This window comes from Lepidochelys kempii, chromosome 10 (genome assembly GCF_965140265.1).
Source record: "Lepidochelys kempii isolate rLepKem1 chromosome 10, rLepKem1.hap2, whole genome shotgun sequence".
Classification (NCBI taxonomy): domain Eukaryota; kingdom Metazoa; phylum Chordata; order Testudines; family Cheloniidae; genus Lepidochelys; species Lepidochelys kempii.
In genome coordinates, this window is record NC_133265.1 from 3,771,995 (window position 1) to 3,793,037 (window position 21,043).

Genomic DNA, 21,043 nt, shown 5'->3' on the forward strand with positions numbered 1-21,043 from the left:
TGTCTGAGCGATTGGCTGAACAAGAAGTAGGACTGAGTGGACTTCTAGGCTCTGAAGTTTTACATTGTTTTATTTTTGAGTGCAGTTATGTAACAAACAAAAAAAAATCTACATTTGTAAGTTACACTTTCATGACCAAGAGATTGGTGCACTACACTACTTGTATGAGGTGAACTGAAAAATATTATTTCTTTTGTTTATCATTTTTACAATGCAAATATTTGCAATAAAAAATAATGTACACTGATTTCAATTACAACACAGAATACAGTATATAAGAAAATGTAGAAAAACATCCAAAATAATCAATTTCAATTGGTATTCTAGTGTTTAACAGTGCAATTAAAACGGCGATCAATTGCGATTAATTTTGAGTTAATCGTGTGAGTTAATTGTCATTAAATCGACAGCCCAAATACATATATATCTGGTACAATGACAGATTCCCACTGCACACTGGTGATGCTCTCAGCTCACATATAAATAGATCATTTCCCACATTCTTCCAATAAACTTTCTGCAGGGAGAAGTGTAATTTATTTTCCAGCCCAGGTTGATTTATTCTCTCGGCAGGATTGTGCACTTCCACTCCGCAGCTAAAAATAGAGGCTTTGTTTTTTTAAAAACCCACATGCTCCTGTCAGCAACAGACGAACTTCAGAGCAGACTGACCAGTCCCCAGTGCCAAGAGCCTTTCAGAAACAACAGTGTGTAACAACGGCTACTCAACTCGGCAATAGGCCACGCAAACACAGCTCATTACTAAGCCATTTCCTGGGCCAGCTCATTCCTTAGAATTCTCACCCCATTCACCAAAACACACCAGTTCCCTACTTCCCATTGCTCCCTTCGGGGAGCTGCTCCCACACAGACCATTCCAGCGACTGCCCAGTGAAATTACCAAGACAGCGCTCCAGAGCGGGTGGATGATATGCAGCTGTGGCAGAGTTTGATTTTTATTTTTTAAAAGAATTTCAAGTGATATCTATGTTTCTTTTTAAGAATTGTTTTCAGTTTTTATTTAAATTTTCACAGTTGCACAAAATCATGGGGGGAGTCAGGCAATGGGGGTCAGACAATAACTATTTAATAGCAGTAAGTGTTGGGCTTCAAAAAGTGAAAGTTTTATAACCGTTAAAACACAAACTGTCAGTGACATGTGTCAAAATACACAAATAGCCTTAAACCAAACTCGAATAAGTTTGCAAGCAGCATTTTTCTTACTTTGCCTCGCTGTACATTTCAGTGATTACTGATGGAAACACTTTCTTCCCTCTGTGTCTGGTGAAATTGATATTTACAGACATTTACCAATAAAAAGCGAATCCGTCCAAGCCCACTTATATGCAGAGACAGCTTTGTTCTTGGGAGGCTCAGCCTAGCAATAATCCTAACAGACCTCTGAAAACAGGAAAGCGTGGAAGCTCCCAAGGAGCCAACAGAGTTAAAGAGCAACATTTGAAAGTCAGAGCATAGTTGGGAGAACTCGAGAGAGTGTAGGGGACAATCCTGCATTGGCTAGTGGATCAACGAGGTCTTCTCCAGCGCGAATGTCTACGGAGTCTATTCATGAAGCCCAAAAGAGAGGTCTGAACCACCACGAGAATCAGGACAATGCACCTTCCACAGACAGTAGATGTGCAAGAGAAAGCAATGCACACTGCCAGGAACTCGCTGGGAGACATTCTACAGAACGGCACACAAGAGATCCCTACCATTGTGCTCTGCAAAGGGAAATGCAGACCCAGGTGTTGGTCCCAGTGCGTGCCTAACTTCACAGGAAATAAAGGATGTGGGCGTAAGACGAGATAGAGCTACACAAGCCTCCCCAAAAGACCTAATACAAACAAACCACACGGGTCACAAACTGACAGCTTTATAGGTACAACTGGACTCTATAAAATGCCTTTGTCACTGCGAGATCTACAGCACCTGCCCCCTTGTCAATATTCTTACTTTCAAAACAGCCATTTTCAAAACCTTCCTACTGGCTTGACAAAGCCCTGGCCGGGATGATTTAGTTGGGGTTGATCCTGCTTTGAGCAGGGGATTGGACTAGATGATCTCCTGAGGTCTCTTCCAACCCTAATCTTCTATGATTCTATGCAGGGAGAAAAGGAGTACAGAACAAATAGGACAGCCTTATAGCACCTGGCAAGCATCAGTGACTGGTGTTTGCAGCACTCAAAATCTAGGGAAAACAAGTAGGTCTGTTAGTCTTTATAAAGAGACATATATGCTACATTAAAGCAACATTAATAACTCCCGGGACCATGAGCCCTGTCCAAGATAAAAGTCAATTCTCTTGTTAGGCTGGATAGATTAAGATATTAGTGAATTATCTTCTTCTATTCCCATCTGTCTGTGTATAAACGGGTTCTCTGGCACCAGATATGGAATCGCTTGTTATTGATGGATTAGAAGGAAGCGGATCTGTTCAGGATCATATTTTTTCTTAAATAAAGTCATACTCAGCTCCTCTGTAAATCCCACTACAGGTCTCGCCCAGCAGCCTGTGCAGCTCTTCAGCTGAGTTTGGTGCAAGAAAGGGTGGGAAAAAAGGAATAATAAACCGTCTCAGAGTCCCAGTGCTTATCGTTGGTGACATATTTCCGTTTCCAGTATGAATTGCTCTGTTTAATGAGTTCATCAGCACCACTGGGAAACGCCAAGGGCAGCTTGGCTGAAACATTGTCGGTCCTGATGAAGGGAATGGGTCATCTAAGCTAATGCAGACATAAGAGCGTTTTTGTAAACCACAGTGCTTTGAAGTTTGCAAGAGCTCCGCCCACCCCCGTCCCAGCCCGGCACTAAGCCCTGGTCTACACTTAAAATGGAGATTGACCTAGCTAGGTCGCTCAGGGGTGTAACAAATTCAAACTCCACAGCTAGAATTAAGTCAACCTAACCCCGGAGTAGACGCAGGTAGGTCGATGGAAGAATTCGTCTGTCAACCTAGCTCAGGGAGGTGGAATACACATAGCCATGGAAAAAATGTCTCTGTCGCTGTAGGGAGTGGCTACATCATGGGCACTCCGTGCCACAGATATGCCCTAGGCAGGAGCTGTGCAATGTTTTCTGGCTAGTTTGTTTAAAGGGCCACCAGCCATATTAATGTGACCACTAGGGCCCCGATCCTGCAAGGAGCCTCGCATGTGCTTGGCTTTAGGCATGTGAGTAGCCGCGCTGGTGGGGAAGTGAAGTGTGTATGTCTTTGCAGCTCTGGGGCTTACGTTTCGGGCTGGGGGGAAATGCAATGGGTTGTGTTATGCAGGAGGTCAGACTAGAATCTATCAACCTGTATTACAGCAGCAAGCTACCGGGGCATCCAGAGGCCCCAGTGGAGAGCATGGCCCCATGGAGCTAGGCGCTAGAAACATACACTGAGTTAAAAAGCAAGAGTTTGCAAAAGTAGCAAATAGCTTATAAAGGAGTGAGGCTATTTCCAGGCTGAGGGGGATTTTTAGTTAGAAGTATTAACACAGGTTGGACTGCCCCCACTCCTAGCCCCCCTCCCCACACTCCCAACTGCGGGGCAGTAACAAATTCAAGGGGGAAGATTCTGCAAAGTTCTCTCTCATTCTTATCCTAACGAACAATGCTCTATAAGGCCCTGATCCTTAAACAGCGACACACGTGCTTAACTTTTCAAAAGTGGGTAACCCCATCGACTTGCTTAACTCTTTGCAGGATCGGGACTTAAAATATAGACATTTGGGGGTTTTTTTAAATCGATCTGTATCTGCTCCCAAAGGGCTCCCCCCCTGCACCTGAAAATCAGCAACAGACACCTCCCCTCACCAGAGATGGAGAACATGACATGGCTCACTGCAGGTTCACTGGCTCAAGCTGTATTATTCACTCATGAAATCTTTTATTTGCTTTACACTAGAGAAGATGTGTTCCTAAAAGAGACAGCCTTGGAAACGGGAGGGAGGGGGGGATGTTTGTGTTGATTGTTGTCAATACAAAGAATAAATAATTCAGAGATCTACATATTTATTTTCCTCATCAAGGACACGTTGTCATGAGAGCCAGAGCAAGGAGCTTTACAGCGTATTTATTCTGATTTGATTTCTCAGTTACCGTACACACAGTGTTTATCAATGCTACATAAAAGAAAACAAAATAGGTCATATATTAATGTGACGTAGTGAATCATTTACTAGCCCTGTAGGGGAAATAAAATCTTGTACCATCTGTATGATTAACATCCCCCCCGCCAAAAAAAATACAATCTTTCAGAATTATTCTTCCACTTTTAATACCTTCACTAGGCAAATGACAGCTGCTTGGATTGGAAATGAAGATGAGACGGAAGTGCTAATGCGGGGAATTGGGGGCTCTGTCTTTCAATTAGAAAGGGGTTTTCGTCTCCTATTAGAACACATAACCTGCTTCACAGTTCATTTGCCTTACGGCATCTATTTACTTTCCTCCTTGGAAGATCTTGTAAACATGCAATTGATACCGGTACCGAACGAGTGACACGTGTTGTTGCTTCATCGGGTACACGGACAATGCGGTTGGTGCTGTACAAGGCACACAGGGGCATCTTCTCTAGTTCACTCCATCAACGCTGACCTCTCGGGCTGGGGAGACTTGGATCTTTCCATAGCAGGATCTGAAAGTGCGTTTAGCAAATACTAAAAGTTCAGCCTCTCAGTCCCCTGTGAGGGAAGATCGACATTATCCCCAGGTCACAGATGGGGAAGACAGAGGCCCAGAGGAGTTAGGTGGTTTACCCAAAATCACACATGAAGACCCAGGAATAGAAACCCCGTCTCCCAGCTCACAGTCCCACCTGCAGGGTGCTCAGATCACAATAGCAGAGCATGCTGGGCCTTGTTCTCTCCATAGGCTACAGATCTCTGATGAAGAAGAAGGTGGCTGCAGCCCAGTCATTAATAGTTGGTGCTTATCTTAAAGCCCCAGCTCCTGAAGTCATGTGATGATGGGAGAATCTCCACTTTCAAGCTTTTAGCCTTCATGGTTGTGGGGAAAAACCTTGAAAAGACCCCTAAAGACTCAAAAGCCCAAGGGTAAGTAACGAACCCAGAATGTATTATGTTACCGAAATCTCCTGGGTTTTAAGCCAATCTCATGATTGGGAAGGCGGGGGGGGGGTGCTGACAATTTTTGAACACCACTGAAGCTGGTGACCCACGTGTCCTGCAGACCACACTTCAGCAACCCTCAGATAAGGCCAAAGAGTTCAACATCCTCACGAGTGACCCAAAGCACGAATGCAAACAGCAGAAACCCTACTGATTTTTAATCTCTGGTCCTCGCAGCTGCACTGGCCTATGAAAGGCGACATTTGTTTTTAAATATGGGCCTCAATAACATACTAATGCATCTTAACACATGAGGCAAGACCCCATGACTAGTAGGGACTTACGGAATTGTCAGGGCTCTATATCCTTAATAGAGGGCGATTTTAAAAAGTATCCAAATTCCCTACGCGCTTGGTGGAGTTTGACTAGAGCAGAAGTTCGGGTGAAAGCATTTTCTGCCCAGGCAGACAGCGTCTCTTCATTAAGGCACTTCCATTTCCTCCACTCCAACAGCAGCTCTGGACTGCCGCACTGAGTGTTTGACACCTTGACGCTCTCTGAGCGGATAACACTGGCAAAGACGACTGTCACTTGGCTATGCAGTGCCGCTGACCCCCCTTTCCTTCTGTTCTCTGGAGTACAGCAATTGGTATGATTCATTCACCTGGGGCCACAGGGGTTAACTTACAGGGTGTTGCGAGAATGCTCCACCTCTGGATTCGGTTTCCATCCCCCACCTGGCTCTTGATACAATGGAACAAGCTATGACTCCTGCTCCACGAACTTAGACAGCTGAGTGTTTCACTAAGGCCTAGCCGTCCATAGAAACATCTGTCTAAGAAGAAAAGGCACCCTCCCAGGCGAGCCCAGGGACGGCCTTAATAAATACATGGCTTAGTGCTCAGAGCATGAGGCTGGGCAACAGGACTCCTGAGTTCCATCTAGTCGTCTGTTCCTCCTCCAATTATTTGTGACCCAGGGCTGGAGGACGGGGGACACTCCATCTGTCATAACTGACCAGACCAGCTCTACTGATTCCCGTGGAGAGCACCCAAAAGGCTACACAAAGGTTCACTCTCTATCTACCAACCAACCAAAGAGCCATAGGAGGAAGGAAACTACATGCCTAGAAAGCGCGTCTCATGGGCACCAGAAACAAAGGTATAATTATCTATTGCCAGCGGCATTCCTAGTCCATTTGGCATGGTGACGAATCCTAACAAGGCAGGGGACGTGAAGAACTCTCTGAACAGATCATTCAGTTAACCACAGAGGTGTCAAAAGAAAACGTAGAAAAGCTGTTTTTAAGAGCATGGTGCTGAGTGCTTAGATGAGCTAGCAACAACATCTGTACACCAGAAAAAACTGGGATCTGAAACCTGCCTTCCTAGCCTCTCCGACCACACCCCCATTCTCTGATCATTCCTAGGCAACCTCAGAAAGTTTTCATAACACATTTCAAAGATGAAGGAGATCGAATGGGATGTCAGAGAAGCAGACAATCCATAACTACCCATGGCAGGGTGTCACGCCCTTTCCTCTAAAGCACCGGAGTCTGGCTGGCATCAGAGACAGGATACTGGAGTGGATGGACCATTGGTTTCATCTGGGATGGCATTGGCAAGGCCTATGTTCCTATAAAAACAGCACAACACAGTTATAATCCCGTTTTCTTTGTCGTGTGAGGAGGACTGGGGGACCGAAGCAGGGTTTGGCTCATCTATACGATGACAGACGTCCGTGTACCTGAATGTGACACTTGGACTGTTTTCGCATCTGGACTGTTTACAACCCACACATTGTTTTCGGAGTTCATACGAAGTCTTGCTGAGCTCACACCAGAAAGAGCAGGCGATTGGCTGGGTTGGCCAAAAGAAAGGAGCCAGCAAGCAGCAGCCTACTGTGGAAAGCCTTAGGCTCAGTGGATCTGCTCCGCAGAGCTTTGGTTTATTCTACAGCTCCAAAGCTGGTCCATTTCTTGGCTCAGCACTCAAATATGTGAGGAGCTTTCAGGCACTGGAGGCAATTAGCACACATTAGTTTTTCATGGGGCCGTGCGCGGTCCCTGAGAGTCATTTTCCATTTGGCCTGCTGCAGTCAGAAACTGATTAAAAATATTATTCAGCGCTCCGAAGCCAGCCATTTGGGAAGACAAAGTCACACGGCCTGGAAGTGATCTCCATTATAGCAGCGTCACTCCACTGAATTCAATGGAGTCACGCCGCATTGACGCAGATGCCACAGAACATGGAATCCAGCTCTCAAAGCCTACCATCTGAGACCTACCCGGTCACCAGTGTGGGTGTAATCAACCAGACCTGCGATCACAACTGTGGCAAACCAAGCTGCTGCTCCTGCACATGAGTATCTAAATGGGTATCTAAATGGGTGCAATTGTGCCTACAATTTTGGAGGTCAGGCTGACTCCCCAACTAACAATCGGGGTTTGAATAGCTAGAAAATGGTGGTCTCCAGCAATCAGAGCAAATTCTCTGAACATACTGCAGTTTGAAAAGCAACCCTCTTACAGAGCACCTTTCATCCCTAAGAAATCCCAAAGCACTTTAACAAATTACTATATGGCAGAATATGAAGGATTATATAGATATGCTTAACACTCACACAACATGCCTGCACCCGCCACTGAAATGCAGAAGGCTCTGGAGTGGAACACAGCAGCAGTTTATCAGCTCCTTAGTTAAACACAGGAAGCGAAGAGCTCTATGCCAAGTGAATCTACAAGAGGGAGAATTTAGAGAAGCAGAAAATTAAAGATACTGAAACAGTTCCAAGCAGATATTTTCCTGTATTCTGTGTAAGTTCCTGAAGAGAGTTCCATCAAAATGTTTTGAAATATATATAATGTATCATCTCGGTATACCAAATGTATCATTGGGCTCCTGATCCATCTCTAAGGCATCCAGAAATATTTCAGCCAAAGATCGTTAGAGTTTTAGCCAGATCAGTCATGAGAAAATATAAGCCTAACTCCAGTCGAGGGGCCAGTGTGGCGGCTAAGGGAAAGCCACCAACAAGTAAGAGACTGTTGTCCATCTAGAATGAAATGCTTATCTGGAGCATGCTTTCCTATGCCTAAGCTTGTTTGAGCTTTCACCTAATCAGCAAACTACAGACAGTGTTCTGCTGCTGATTACTAAATCCACCACAAAGCACTTTAGACAGTTCACAAGACGCACAGGCGGCACAAAAGAGTCCGTGTTCTCCGTACCATTTACGCTTTAGATCCATCTCCACAACAGAGGAGCAAGCCCCAAATAAAACTCAGACAGATCTCTGGGTAAACCCAGAATATTAGAAAGAGTTCCTGTGTCTTGGGCTTAGCGCGCAAAGCCACGGAGGCTGAAATTCAATACCAGCGCCTGATTATACAGAAAATAAAAGGCCTGAAAATATGAATTCTCATGAATGCTAATGCTGAGCACAGTGCACTATCAAATGTCAAGATATATTTTAATTAAGGTGCTGCCTTTGATCTTTTAGAACTTCCCCCCCTTCCCGGTAAACTGCGTCTCCCATGTGTTTATAGCACAATAGGAGCAAATTCTTTATTAGGTTACAGAATTACTGAAAAGCTCCCTAAAACTAGCTCCCTCTTCCCCCCCGCTTCTGAAATAGCAACTGAAAAAGAAAAAATATGTAATAGAGAAAAAAACGTGTCTCTGCCACACACTGAAGAGCTAGCCGGTGATACCGGGCTACCAAATAGCATAGTCCAGGCCCCACACGGGTTTTTGGAAACAGGGGAAATCTGCTAGAGGACAGCCTGGCATATGTAAAAGACCTGGTGCTATGCACAGTCTTGTTCTCTTGCCTAACTAGTTTTCAGGCATGGAACACATGTCTGCAAATCCGTTCCTCTTCGTGAAATGAGCTTTGCAAATTCTAACAGACTTGCAACTGCGACTTCACAGTGGTTTGGCCATTATGTGGATATTGTGCTGACTGTCTATTTCTGGGAGCCGGCCCTGTTGGAAACAAAATTAAAATGTGGCCCCTTTGCACATGGCCGAGGACAGCTTGCACCCCAAATCGTGACACGTAGCCGTAGCTGACAACATGCGGCGCCACGGGAATGAGCAGACTTGCGAGGAATGATAATTGCATTCCAAATAATTCAGTGATTACTAGCGCTGATTAAAGAAGTTTTAGACCCTCTCATGCATGAAGTGAGCTCAAGACAATGACCAGCTGACACCACAGGATACTTATCCCATAAAAGACACCAGTTCTATGCCTCCAAGCAGGACTGAGTGAGCACAACTGAGTCTGAAGACACAAGTTGGCATGTGACCGCATTCAGTTGTGCAGCATGAGGCTGAAGGAAAAACAAGGAGAGAGAAACCAAGTGATGGAGATAATTTTAAAAAGAGGCCTGCGGGATGTCCAGGGTACTGATGGGACTTGCCTTTCTACTGCTTAGCGAGAGCTGTAACAGTCCTGCTCTAGCTGCTAGGATCTGAGTGAGCCAAGAGGAGCAATGCATCGCACACCCATGCCATCATGTAAAGGAGAAGCAGCCCTACCCTCTGCTTAACTGAGATATAAAAACCCCAAAACAGATACCCAAGTTTCCTTATTCACTTGCTCTAAGATCTAAATCCAGAATCTACAACCACCCTGTTCTGTCAGCAGCAACCAGAGGCAACCCAATGCAACTCAGCAGAAGACTCTGCTCAGAAGAGGACCACGTCAAATGGGAGCAAGAGAACATTTTACAGGACATCACTGGCCAGAGCTGACAGAGTGCAACGAGCCAAGGGTGGAGTTGGACCACCTTTGTGGAAGAGCATGGCAGCTGTTGAATACAACAGGACAGAAAATAAAGAGCCACCCCTAAGCCATGGACACTGAGGGGGGTTAGATACATAGAATTAGCAGCGCACAGGAGTCAACATCCCATCCATGGATTCTTCAATGGCTCCAAATAGTCAAAGGTCCTTACATCTCCCCGGACACGGTACATGCCAAATGAGACAATGCCTGCCCCTCCATATTTCATCACAACAGGCTCTCTCACAAAGGTGCTGCCGGCTGGATTTCCTCGCCTTTGGGAAAGTTCGTTATTATGTACCCCCACCAACCAAATTGAAAACCAAACCACGTATCTACGAGCTGCTGCAGAACCAGGCTGTGTCACGACCCGACGGGTGGCCGGACGAGAGACCGCTCCGGAGCCAGGAGGGACAAGAAGGAGTGTTCTTAAAACCAGAGTGTCCTGTCCCTGCTGGGCTCGCTCCTGACACCCAGCACAGCGGGAGCTCACAACCTATTCTTGTGTGCTTATTTTTGGCACCTCTGAAAACCTCAGAGGCAATTAACAGCTATAATCCTGTCTATCAGGCATCTGAGCACTGACAGTCGGATAGAAAAGCTCCAGCTGCTCATAAATAAAAGGGGGGAGGAGTTTTTTCCGACTTCGTGAGGTAGGGCAGAGGCCCAGCAGACCCTGCTGTTCTGTAGGAGGCAGTGGCAGGGGCTCAGAGCACCTGAGCGCCACAGGGGATCAGTCCTCCTTTGGCAGGCTCATCTCCTCCCCTCACAATATTTAATGAACCAGAGTTTTCATTCACAAGACTTTTTTTTAACCCCTCCCTGCCTCACTGCAGGCTCGAGGGAGGGTCAAAAGTGAGGTCTCCTGGGCTCCCCCTTGGGGAGAGGATGGGCACCTCATTCATCTCGTACATCCATCCCTGATGGGCGGCTGTCCTGCGGACTGGTGCCGGGGTCTGAGGTGTGGCACTCGGGCTGCATCACGGACAGGGGACAAGGGAGTCCAACGTCCACCGCCTGCAGGAGACTGAGCTCCCCGCAGCCACACTCCTGGGAGGGGAAGCAGTCTTTAGACCCCTGAACAAAGGAAGCCTCGGCTCCTATGCACTCACACAGCCAATGCTGTGGCGTAGTCGAACAAAGGAACAAAACCCAGCTCCTCTGCTTCCTCAGAGGGCTCAGGCACTCTCAAGCCATTCCTCAGCGAGCAGCCTAGCACACAGTGTCCCGTGCTCCAGGTCTGCTGTGTTCACAGCAGCACATTAACTGGGCTGGGCTCCTCTTTTTGAGGGGCCCGCCAAGCCCCACAGGTGCAGCAGGTTGTGAGCACAGCAACTCTTTAACCCCCTCTTGACTGGGGGGAGAGATGAATAAGACTGGGACTTTTCAGCTTGGCAAAGAGACAACCAAGGGGGGATATTATAGACGTCTATAAAATCATGACGGGTATGGAGAAAGTAAAGAAGGAAGTGTATTTACTCCTTCTCAGAACACAAGAACTAGGCGTCACCAAATGAAATTAATAGGCAGCACATTTAAAACAAACAGAAGGAAGTATTTCTTCACACAATGCAGAGTCAACCTGTGGAACTCCTTGCCAGAGGATGCTGTGAAGGCCAAGACTATAACAGGGTTCAAAAAAGAGCTAGATAAGTTCATGGAGGATACGTCCATCAGTGGCTATTAGCAAGGATGGTGTCCCTAACTTCTGTTTGCCAGAAGCTGGGAATGGGCGACAGGGAACGGATCACTTGATGATTCCCTCTTCTGTTCATTCCCTCTGGGGCACCTGGCATTGGCCACTGTCGGAAGACAGGATACTGGGCTAGATGGACCTTTGGTCTGACCCAGTTTGGCTGTTCTTATGTTCCTTTAATTATCCCCCTTATCTTTAATTATCCAATTTTCAGCCGTATCTACAAACTTTTGTTTGCCTGGAGAGCTGGGGTGTCCTCAAGCTGCACAAAGCCCAGGCTGGTTCAGGACCTGGTAAAGCTTTTCTTTTAAAAATAAATAAATAAATGATGTTTATTTATAAATAAGGGTGGCAGTGTGGTCTAGTGGGTAGACCATTAGACTGACTCAGGAGACCTGGATTCCATTCCCAGCTCTGCCACTGGTCTTCTGGGTGACCTTGGCCGAGTGTCTTCATCTCACTGCCTCAGTTTCTCCATTTGTAAAATAGAGATAAATGAGACTGACCTCCTTTGTAAGGCACTTTGAGATTGACTGATGAAAAGCATCACGCAAGAGCTAGATATTGTTATTTATCATAATAAAGTTCTAATTGCAGGGTTTGTTTTGATCTTGTCAGTCACTGCAGTTTGTGCCCAAGCTGCCAATCCAGCACCTCAACGTACCCTCCAAAATGTACAATGCTAAAAACACCCTGTACTCGCTTTTGACTTTCAAGAGATGTTGCCTGAACAATCCCAAACTAGTCAATCATTTTGAAAGGAACGTGGCAGATACTGAGTCAACTTCAGCTATGAATCATGAGAGACTTTGATGTCAAGACCGTGTTAAAAGTTATTCTTTAAAATAAACGATGATGGGTTTTAGGCCCTGAGCCTCATGTGTGTGTGCAGCGCCCCAGTGACTGCGATGGGGTTCCACACGAATGAATCGGATTACAGGAACAGCTTTAACTTGTGGGGGTCCTTTCTGTAAGCGAGCCTAATCCTAGTGTTGATTCCCATGGGAGCTGAGCACCTAACCCCTTCCCCTCCCAACACCCTGTGAGGCAGGGCATCACCATTATCCCTACTTTACGCATGGGGAATCAAATGCACACAGAGACTAAATGAACTGCTCCAGGTCAGACAGGGAATCTGCAGCAGAGTAGGGATCTGAACCCAAGCCTCCCAACTCCCAGGCTACTTCCCTAAGCCCTGGGCCACTGGTACACACAAGGCAACAGGAACAGCGTGGGGAGCTGCAGTGCACGCTTACCAACTACAGCACTGCTGAAAGGGTTCATTACTACCGTACAGGAGGTGCAACATCTAGACTGGCAGCCCTGGACACGAGTTCCTGCCCCTACACTAACAAACACCCACCGCTGTCTAGGGAAGCGCCCACCTCGCATTTACAAATAACTACAACTGATTAATAAACGAGTTAACAGCTCAAGTATCTCGGCTTTACGCTGGCTAAAGGCTTACTAATGGCCAGTGAAGATCGGTGAGGTTCCCGTAGCAATGCCTGCGTTGTTAATGTTCCTGAAAAGGGATTACTAAAGGTAAGATCTGCAGCCAGGAGATCTCGAAGGGTACGTCTACACTGTGACGAAACACCAATGGCTCACCTGTGTCAGCTGACTCTGGCTATGGGGCTCTAAAATTGCCATGTAGGGACAAGAGTCCCAGAGCCTAGGTGCCAGCCCGAGCCCAAACATCTACACAGCAATTTTATAGCTCCATAGTCTGACCCCCCGAGAGCCTGAGTCAGCTGACGTGGGCCAGTTGCGGTTGTTTTATTGCAGCGTAGACATACCTGTAACGCCTTGGCAATGACACACAGCCTGTCACCCCAGGCCACCAGTCTGAGTCTTGTCGAAGTCGGTAGTGACTGAAAGTCATTACTTTTTCATGCCTGTTCAGTGGCCAGCACAAAGTGAGTTGAGCGGTGTGTGTCTGGTCCCCAGCAGACACTACACAAGCCACCATCCCAATGGAGCATTGGAGGTAGCCGAGGACTGAGAAGCCATGAACTTCAGCCATGAGACTGAACTCACTGGTTGAGGTGGTTCTCCCTGGTCAGCATTAGGCAGGGTGGATTAAAAAAAAAAGAAATCAATGATTTTTTTCAAAATAAAATAAATGAATAAAGATCGGATTAAAAAAAATTAAAGTAAGTACAGTAAACGCTGTTTTATCCAGCACTTCACCAACCGGAAAACTCCCTAAACCGGCATTTCTGATCTTCATTGAAATTCCGGTTTATAGTCCAGTTGGCGCGGGGCCGGCAGGGGACTGAGGCACGGGGGGTGTGTGGAGTGCAGGCTCTGGGAGGGGGCTCGGGGCAGAGGTTCCCAGCCAATGGGAGCTGCGGCACCCCAAGTCCCCTCCTGCACCCCAACCCCCAGCCCCGCACCCAAACTCCCTCCCTCTGAGTTAACCAGCATTTTTCACTTACCGGCACTCCCCATTCCCCCAACATGCCGGATAAAACCGCTTTTACTGTACTTGGTTTTGTTTTTTTAAGAATGATCCTATTTGAAATTATGACAACTTCTGTTAAGACCTGAACTTTCTATATCTATTAAAATAATATAAATTAATTTTTAAAATTATATTAAGCAATAGATGTTCACAGCCGAGTTTTAAAGAAACAAACCACTGAGCTGGTGGAAGTCATTGGCTGAGCACTGGGAACCAGAGCCTGTTGAAGTGCTAAAGCAGCTTTTGACAGCAATAGCCTCTTTCCCTGCTACAGAGAGATTGTTTTCTTCTTTTCAGTTTATTCAACTCATTCAGTTCAAGGACTAGTTCATTCAAAGTTAAGAAATCGATTGGGAGTTGAAAAAGCAGGAAAGCTTGTTTTCCTCTTCTAATCCATGAATGAAAACTAGATGGGAGAGGTTGAGCTCTACTGATTCTAAAATCTTGAAGGACATTGTTTCAAATCACAAGGAGTTCAATTCACTAACTATAGTTAACGCTTCCTTTGTTTCATAAATCGGTTATGTTGACCAATATACGCTGGCTAGCACACGTATATGTTATACAGATAATATGCATTATCTGCGCCATATGTATTACACATAAGCACAAATATTTAAGCATAAATATGGCTGTTATATAGCCCAGATTGGCCTATGTCTATTATAATCCTGTTCACTTATGCTACATATCCCATAACACCTTGAATTAGCTGATGTAAGTTTTGGCTTAAGTACATAGGACTGTCAGTATCAGGACATATGATTATTTTATCATAGCAACAGAAAGGGAGTTACCCTCACAAGCCAATCTACCCTGGTACAGATCTAGGAGGTGCCTGCATGCCCCTTAGTATGTGAAATGTACGTGTTCAGAAAAAAGATAAGGGTACACCATGGTACCAGAAAAAAAAACAGGTAAAAAGCTAATTGGTTAATTCAAGTTTCAGATGACATGTATAGTACCTTTTACTGGCAAACAAGTGGGGAATAAAGTGGACTTTAGGGGTGTAACTTTGGGAACACACCTTCTGTGTAAGGTGAACAGAACATTGCTGCATGAGACAGCTTCTGGAGACTGGTATTCTACAGAACCTTTTTCCTGTACTATGTTATTTTTGGGTCGAACAATAAACCTGACTGACATTGGTTATTTGACATCTTGAATATATTTCATAACAAACCAAAGTGTGGTCAAGCAATTAACTATACTATTTATCTCCAGTTTTAAAAGCAAATCATGTTTTGATAAACTTTGATAATTTTTTCTTCTGTATCCCACACATTTAAAGTTGTTTTATTTAACTGATAAAATTAAATTGCTCTTTTGTGCATTTTAATTGAACTTTAATTTAATCCAAGTAGGGCTTGGTAAAAACGAAAAATTATCTAGTAAATAAAAAGTGCACCTTTCTCCATTTTCTAACACATAAATATGTAAAAACTAAGAATCGGAATAATGTAAGTTAAGCAATATAATAGTTTAAATAAACATATATAGATATAGTGTATCCTTCTCATTAGCAAAAAGAAGCACCAAATCAAGTGTAAGACTATATTTAATTGCAAATCAACATGTTTTAATGGTTACCAACCAATGAGAATCAACCTTTCCTTAGGAAAATAGCTAAAAAGTACAAAGGCAAAACAAGACTAAAATCAATTACTTAAATCAAGGTTTCCTGCTTGTTAATTTAAATTGGTAATTTCCCATTTAGATTTAAATCAATCCACCCTAGCATTAGAGAGCTGATACTGCTCCTGCCTATTGTGCACCTGTTCTGTGCACATTAAAAGACTTCAGTCTCCAGAGCTGAAACTCTGGCATCTTTGACCTGTTCTATATATCTATAGATAGGTAAAAGCTGCACTAGTCAGGTTAAGCAACAGGTTTGATTCATATCAGATCCAATCACCTAGGTGCACACACCACTTGTAGCATCCCAAAGCTGAACACATCTGTGTTCCTCCACGTGATTTTTCTTACGGGCTGCTCTAAGCCAGCCTTTGCCAGCCCTCGCGAGGAGATGCTCTACCACGTTCTTAAACAGCTCTTCCAAGTCCCCACAAAGTTTCCCTTTTGGAGCCAGTACCTGCCAAAGTAAAATGAGGAAGACGTTGGAAGAGAGCGCGGAGCAGGGTTTCTAAATGTGTGTAAACCAGGAGAGCAGCGGATTACCTCACTTCTGCATTCACCAAAGCCAGCTCCCTTCCACAGATGGCACACATGAGGATAAAGAAAAGGAGGACTTGTGGCACCTTAGAGACTAACCAATTTATTTGAGCACGAAAGCTTATGCTCAAATAAATGTGTTAGTCTCTAAGGTGCCACAAGTCCTCCTTTTCTTTTTGCGGATACAGACTAACACGGCTGCTACTCTGACACTTGAGGATAAATAGGGTGGTGAGAGACAGTCCTTGAAAGAAACAGTGTAATAACAATTAAATAAAAGCGAACAGTTCATTCTCCCAAGCAGCCAGGTGAAGCTCCATTGCGTCAGTTGCATCAACTCTCCGGCCAGGCAAGCCCGACTGGACAGCAGAGGTGAACAGGTGAGGCAGGCAAGCCTTGGGGGGAAATTAAATGACAAAATCCTTTCATTGTTTCTTTTGGAAGGGGAAATGCAGCAGGGCATCGTCAAGCAGCTTCGGTCCCGAGTGTAGATTCCTTGACAGGTGGGGGCAGAGAGGGGCTCCAAACCCCAATACAAACGGAGACATTTTCAAGATTTAAAAATACATCTGACCTGGTCTTGGATTTTAAATCTTCCCCTGCATTTGTAGAAACCCAACCAAACAACGTTGTTGCTAGGGCACCAGAGAGTGAAATGGCCATACAATTAGGCAGGTCAGTGCCAGAGAGCGAGGTACAAGAGGTAAGCAAAGCAGGATGAGTGGTGAAAAAGAAGTCTTTAAAACTGCTTTTCTTTTTAATCATCTCAGCTGTTGTTACTACCAGGGGTGAGGGTATTCTCCACAAACAATCACCTCCCTGACAGGGCCGCTGGGAAGAAAAGCTTGCAGGCTTTATAAAGGGGTCACACAATAAAATAAGTGGCCTGTAACATACTGTTATGTTGAAAGGTTCGAATGGCTGCCATCAGGTGAGTCTTTGACCCAAAGACAACCGCCGGCCTCAGAACTGAAGTCAACAGCTGCACTGAGCACTCTTCCAAACAGAAGCAAGTAAGTTCCTTTATGTAGCAGAGAACGCTACAAACAACACAAGGCGTGGCCAAGGCACATGATAGGTCAGGACTAAATTGTGTGGGCTGAAGGGTTTACCAGACTGCAAATCCAGGAGTTAGGTGACTAGTTTTGCTGCCTGGGTGTGTTAAGAGGCAGAAAAGCCAGGAGAAGCAGCTGTGAGCATGACCCTGAGAGAAAGAGCGAGACAGGGCTTCTTGGGCACAGGACTTATCAGAGCAGCAGACATGGGGATCTCTGAGAAAGGAAACTGCCTGCTACTGTTTGTTTCTACTCTGTTCAGGGAAACAGGACCATGTACACACACACAAACAAGATCGCACCAAAGACCGGACCAGACTGGTATCTCTGATTTCTCATCTTCGCCGACACACCCCTGCGAGACTCTGAATATTGGCAAATCGTTTGGGCCAAAAGGGGCAACCGTACTTTAGGAGAGAATTGATAATTCTGGGTCAAGCTTCAGGATGCAGTGAAGAAAACTATACCCCCCCACCTCTCCAACTCCCACTTCACCATCCCTCAACACTTCTGATGGGTCCAACTGCGAACGCTATAAAGCTAAATTTTTTAAGCCACTTGACCTCGCTATTTTTCAGGGGAAGAGAGCACATCATGTTACTTAATCTACACATTAGTGCTTCCTGGAACAAGGAAAAGTTATTTTAAGCATTCTCAAACACTTTCCATTTTAATTCATGCACATTTATAAATACTGTATGATAAGGTATTTCAAAAGGTTTTAGGTTGTAATTATTAAAGATAAGCCTGAACCAAAATCCCAGAGCCAAGCACTCCCAATCTTGGATGTTTGAAATCAGCATCCAAGCCTTCCTCAATCTGGGGACTTAGGGCCATTGAGTAGTTATATAGCTGGGTTTGAACGCACTCTGTAAAAATCCATGATTCATCCCACTATGAAAACGGTACACTGCACGCCCACATTGCAGCGTGACCTCTCACAGTCTAAATTCAGCTGCTTGTCACAAGCTAAATTAAGAATATTAGGTGCTGATCTCGAGATGGGGACACATTACTGCATGCAGCCCAATGCCCCACCAGGAGCTCTTCCGGGGGAGTTGTCTCTCCTCATAGAATCATAGAATCATAGAATATCAGGGTTGGAAGGGACCCCAGAAGGTCATCTAGTCCAACCCCCTGCTCGAAGCAGGACCAATTCCCAGTTAAATCATCCCAGCCAGGGCTTTGTCAAGCCTGACCTTAAAAACCTCTAAGGAAGGAGATTCTACCACCTCCCTAGGTAACGCATTCCAGTGTTTCACCACCCTCTTAGTGAAAAAGTTTTTCCTAATATCCAATCTAAACCTCCCCCACTGCAACTTGAGACCATTACTCCTCTTTCTGTCATCTGCTACCATTGAGAACAGTCTAGAGCCATCCTCTTTGGAACCCCCTTTCAGGTAGTTGAAAGCAGCTATCAAATCCCCCCTCATTCTTCTCTTCTGCAGACTAAACAATCCCAGCTCCCTCAGCCTCTCCTCATAACTCATGTGTTCCAGACCCCTAATAATTTTTGTTGCCCTTCGCTGGACTCTCTCCAATTTATCCACATCCTTCTTGTAGTGTGGGGCCCAAAACTGGACACAGTACTCCAGATGAGGCCTCACCAATGTCGAATAGAGGGGAACGATCACGTCCCTCGATCTGCTCGCTATGTCCCTACTTATACATCCCAAAATGCCATTGGCCTTCTTGGCAACAAGGGCACACTGCTGACTCATATCCAGCTTCTCGTCCACTGTCACCCCTAGGTCCTTTTCCGCAGAACTGCTGCCTAGCCATTCGGTCCCTAGTCTGTAGCTGTGCATTGGGTTCTTCCGTCCTAAGTGCAGGACCCTGCACTTATCCTTATTGAACCTCATCAGATTTCTTTTGGCCCAATCCTCCAATTTGTCTAGGTCCTTCTGTATCCTATCCCTCCCCTCCAGCGTATCTACCACTCCTCCCAGGTTAGTATCATACGCAAATTTGCTGAGAGTGCAATCCACACCATCCTCCAGATCATTTATGAAGATATTGAATAAAACCAGCCCCAGGACCGACATTTGGGGCACTCCACTTGATACCGGCTGCCAACTAGACATGGAGCCATTGATCACTACTCGTTGAGCCCGACAATCTAGCCAGCTTTCTACCCACCTTATAGTGCATTCATCCAGCCCATACTTCCTTAACTTGCTGACAAGAATACTGTGGGAGACCGTGTCAAAAGCTTTGCTAAAGTCAAGAAACAATACATCCACTGCTTTCCCTTCATCCACAGAACCAGTAATCTCATCATAAAAGGCGATTAGATTAGTCAGGCATGACCTTCCCTTGGTGAATCCATGCTGGCTGTTCCTGATCACTTTCCTCTCATGCAAGTGCTTCAGAATTGATTCTTTGAGGACCTGCTCCATGATTTTTCCAGGGACTGAGGTGAGGCTGACTGGCCTGTAGTTCCCAGGATCTTCCTTCTTCCTTTTTTTAAAGATGGGCACTACATTAGCCTTTTTCCAGTCATCCGGGACTTCCCCCGTTCGCCACGAGTTTTCAAAGATAATGGCCAATGGCTCTGCAATCACAGCCGCCAATTCCTTCAGCACTCTCGGATGCAACTCGTCCGGCCCCATGGACTTGTGCACGTCCAGCTTTTCTAAATAGTCCCTAACCGCCTCTATCTCCACAGAGGGCTGGCCATCTCTTCCCCATTTTGTGATGCCCAGCGCAGCAGTCTGGGAGCTGACCTTGTTAGTGAAAACAGAGGCAAAAAAAGCATTGAGCACATTAGCTTTTTCCACATCCTCTGTCACTAGGTTGCCTCCCTCATTCAGTAAGGGGCCCACACTTTCCTTAGCTTTCTTCTTGTTGCCAACATACCTGAAGAAACCCTTCTTGTTACTCTTGACATCTCTGGCTAGCTGCAGCTCCAGGTGCGATTTGGCCCTCCTAATATCATTCCTACATGCCCGAGCAATATTTTTATACTCTTCCCTGGTCATATGTCCAACCTTCCACTTCTTGTAAGCTTCTTTTTTATGTTTAAGATCCGCTAGGATTTCACCGTTAAGCCAAGCTGGTCGCCTGCCATATTTACTATTCTTTCGACTCATTGGGATGGTTTGTCCCTGTAACCTCAACAGGGATTCCTTGAAATACAGCCAGCTCTCCTGGACTCCTTTCCCCTTCAAGTTAGTCCCCCAGGGGATCCTGGCCATCCGTTCCCTGAGGGAGTCGAAGTCTGCTTTCCTGAAGTCCAGGGTCCTTATCCTGCTGCTTACCTTTCTTCCCTGCGTCAGGATCCTGAACTCAACCAACTCATGGTCACTGCCTCCCAGATTCCCATCCACTTTTGCTTCCCCCACTAATTCTACCCGGTTTGTGAGCAGCAGGTCAAGAAAAGCGCCCCCCCTAGTTGGCTCCTCTAGCACTTGCGCCAGGAAATTGTCCCCTACGCTTTCCAAAAACTTCCTGGATTGTCTATGCACCGCTGTATTGCTCTCCCAGCAGATATCAGGAAAATTAAAGTCACCCATGAGAATCAGGGCATGCGATCTAGTAGCTTCCGTGAGCTGCCGGAAGAAAGCCTCAACTTTCTGTGCCCATTTCTCTTCCCCATTCTGAGTTCATCATAAACGGACTTCATAAAAACAACAACACTGAGCTAACTGACAAATAAAACATTCACTCTTGGGGGTTTTACTGCAAAAAAACCAGAGACCTCAGCAGAATCCCCAGGTAAGCTGGCATCACAAGAGCACAGCATGATGATGTGGGAGGTGGGTTGGATAGGAGTGAGTAGGTGAGTTTCTGTGGCTTCCTTCTG

At 45.6% G+C, this 21,043-nt stretch overlaps 1 protein-coding gene and 1 long non-coding RNA gene across 6 annotated transcripts in view; both read right to left on the reverse strand.

Annotated features, from left to right (window-relative positions):
* RAB26 (RAB26, member RAS oncogene family) overlaps positions 1-21,043 on the reverse strand; it is a 219,638-nt gene that overhangs the window by 131,746 nt on the left and 66,849 nt on the right. The gene's annotated exons all lie outside the window — the stretch shown is intronic.
* On the reverse strand, positions 4,045-8,109 carry LOC140917848 (uncharacterized). The gene is made up of 2 exons (XR_012161025.1): positions 7,680-8,109; positions 4,045-6,692 (listed from the first exon to the last, which is right to left on the reverse strand). It is a non-coding gene; the product is annotated as an uncharacterized lncRNA (long non-coding RNA).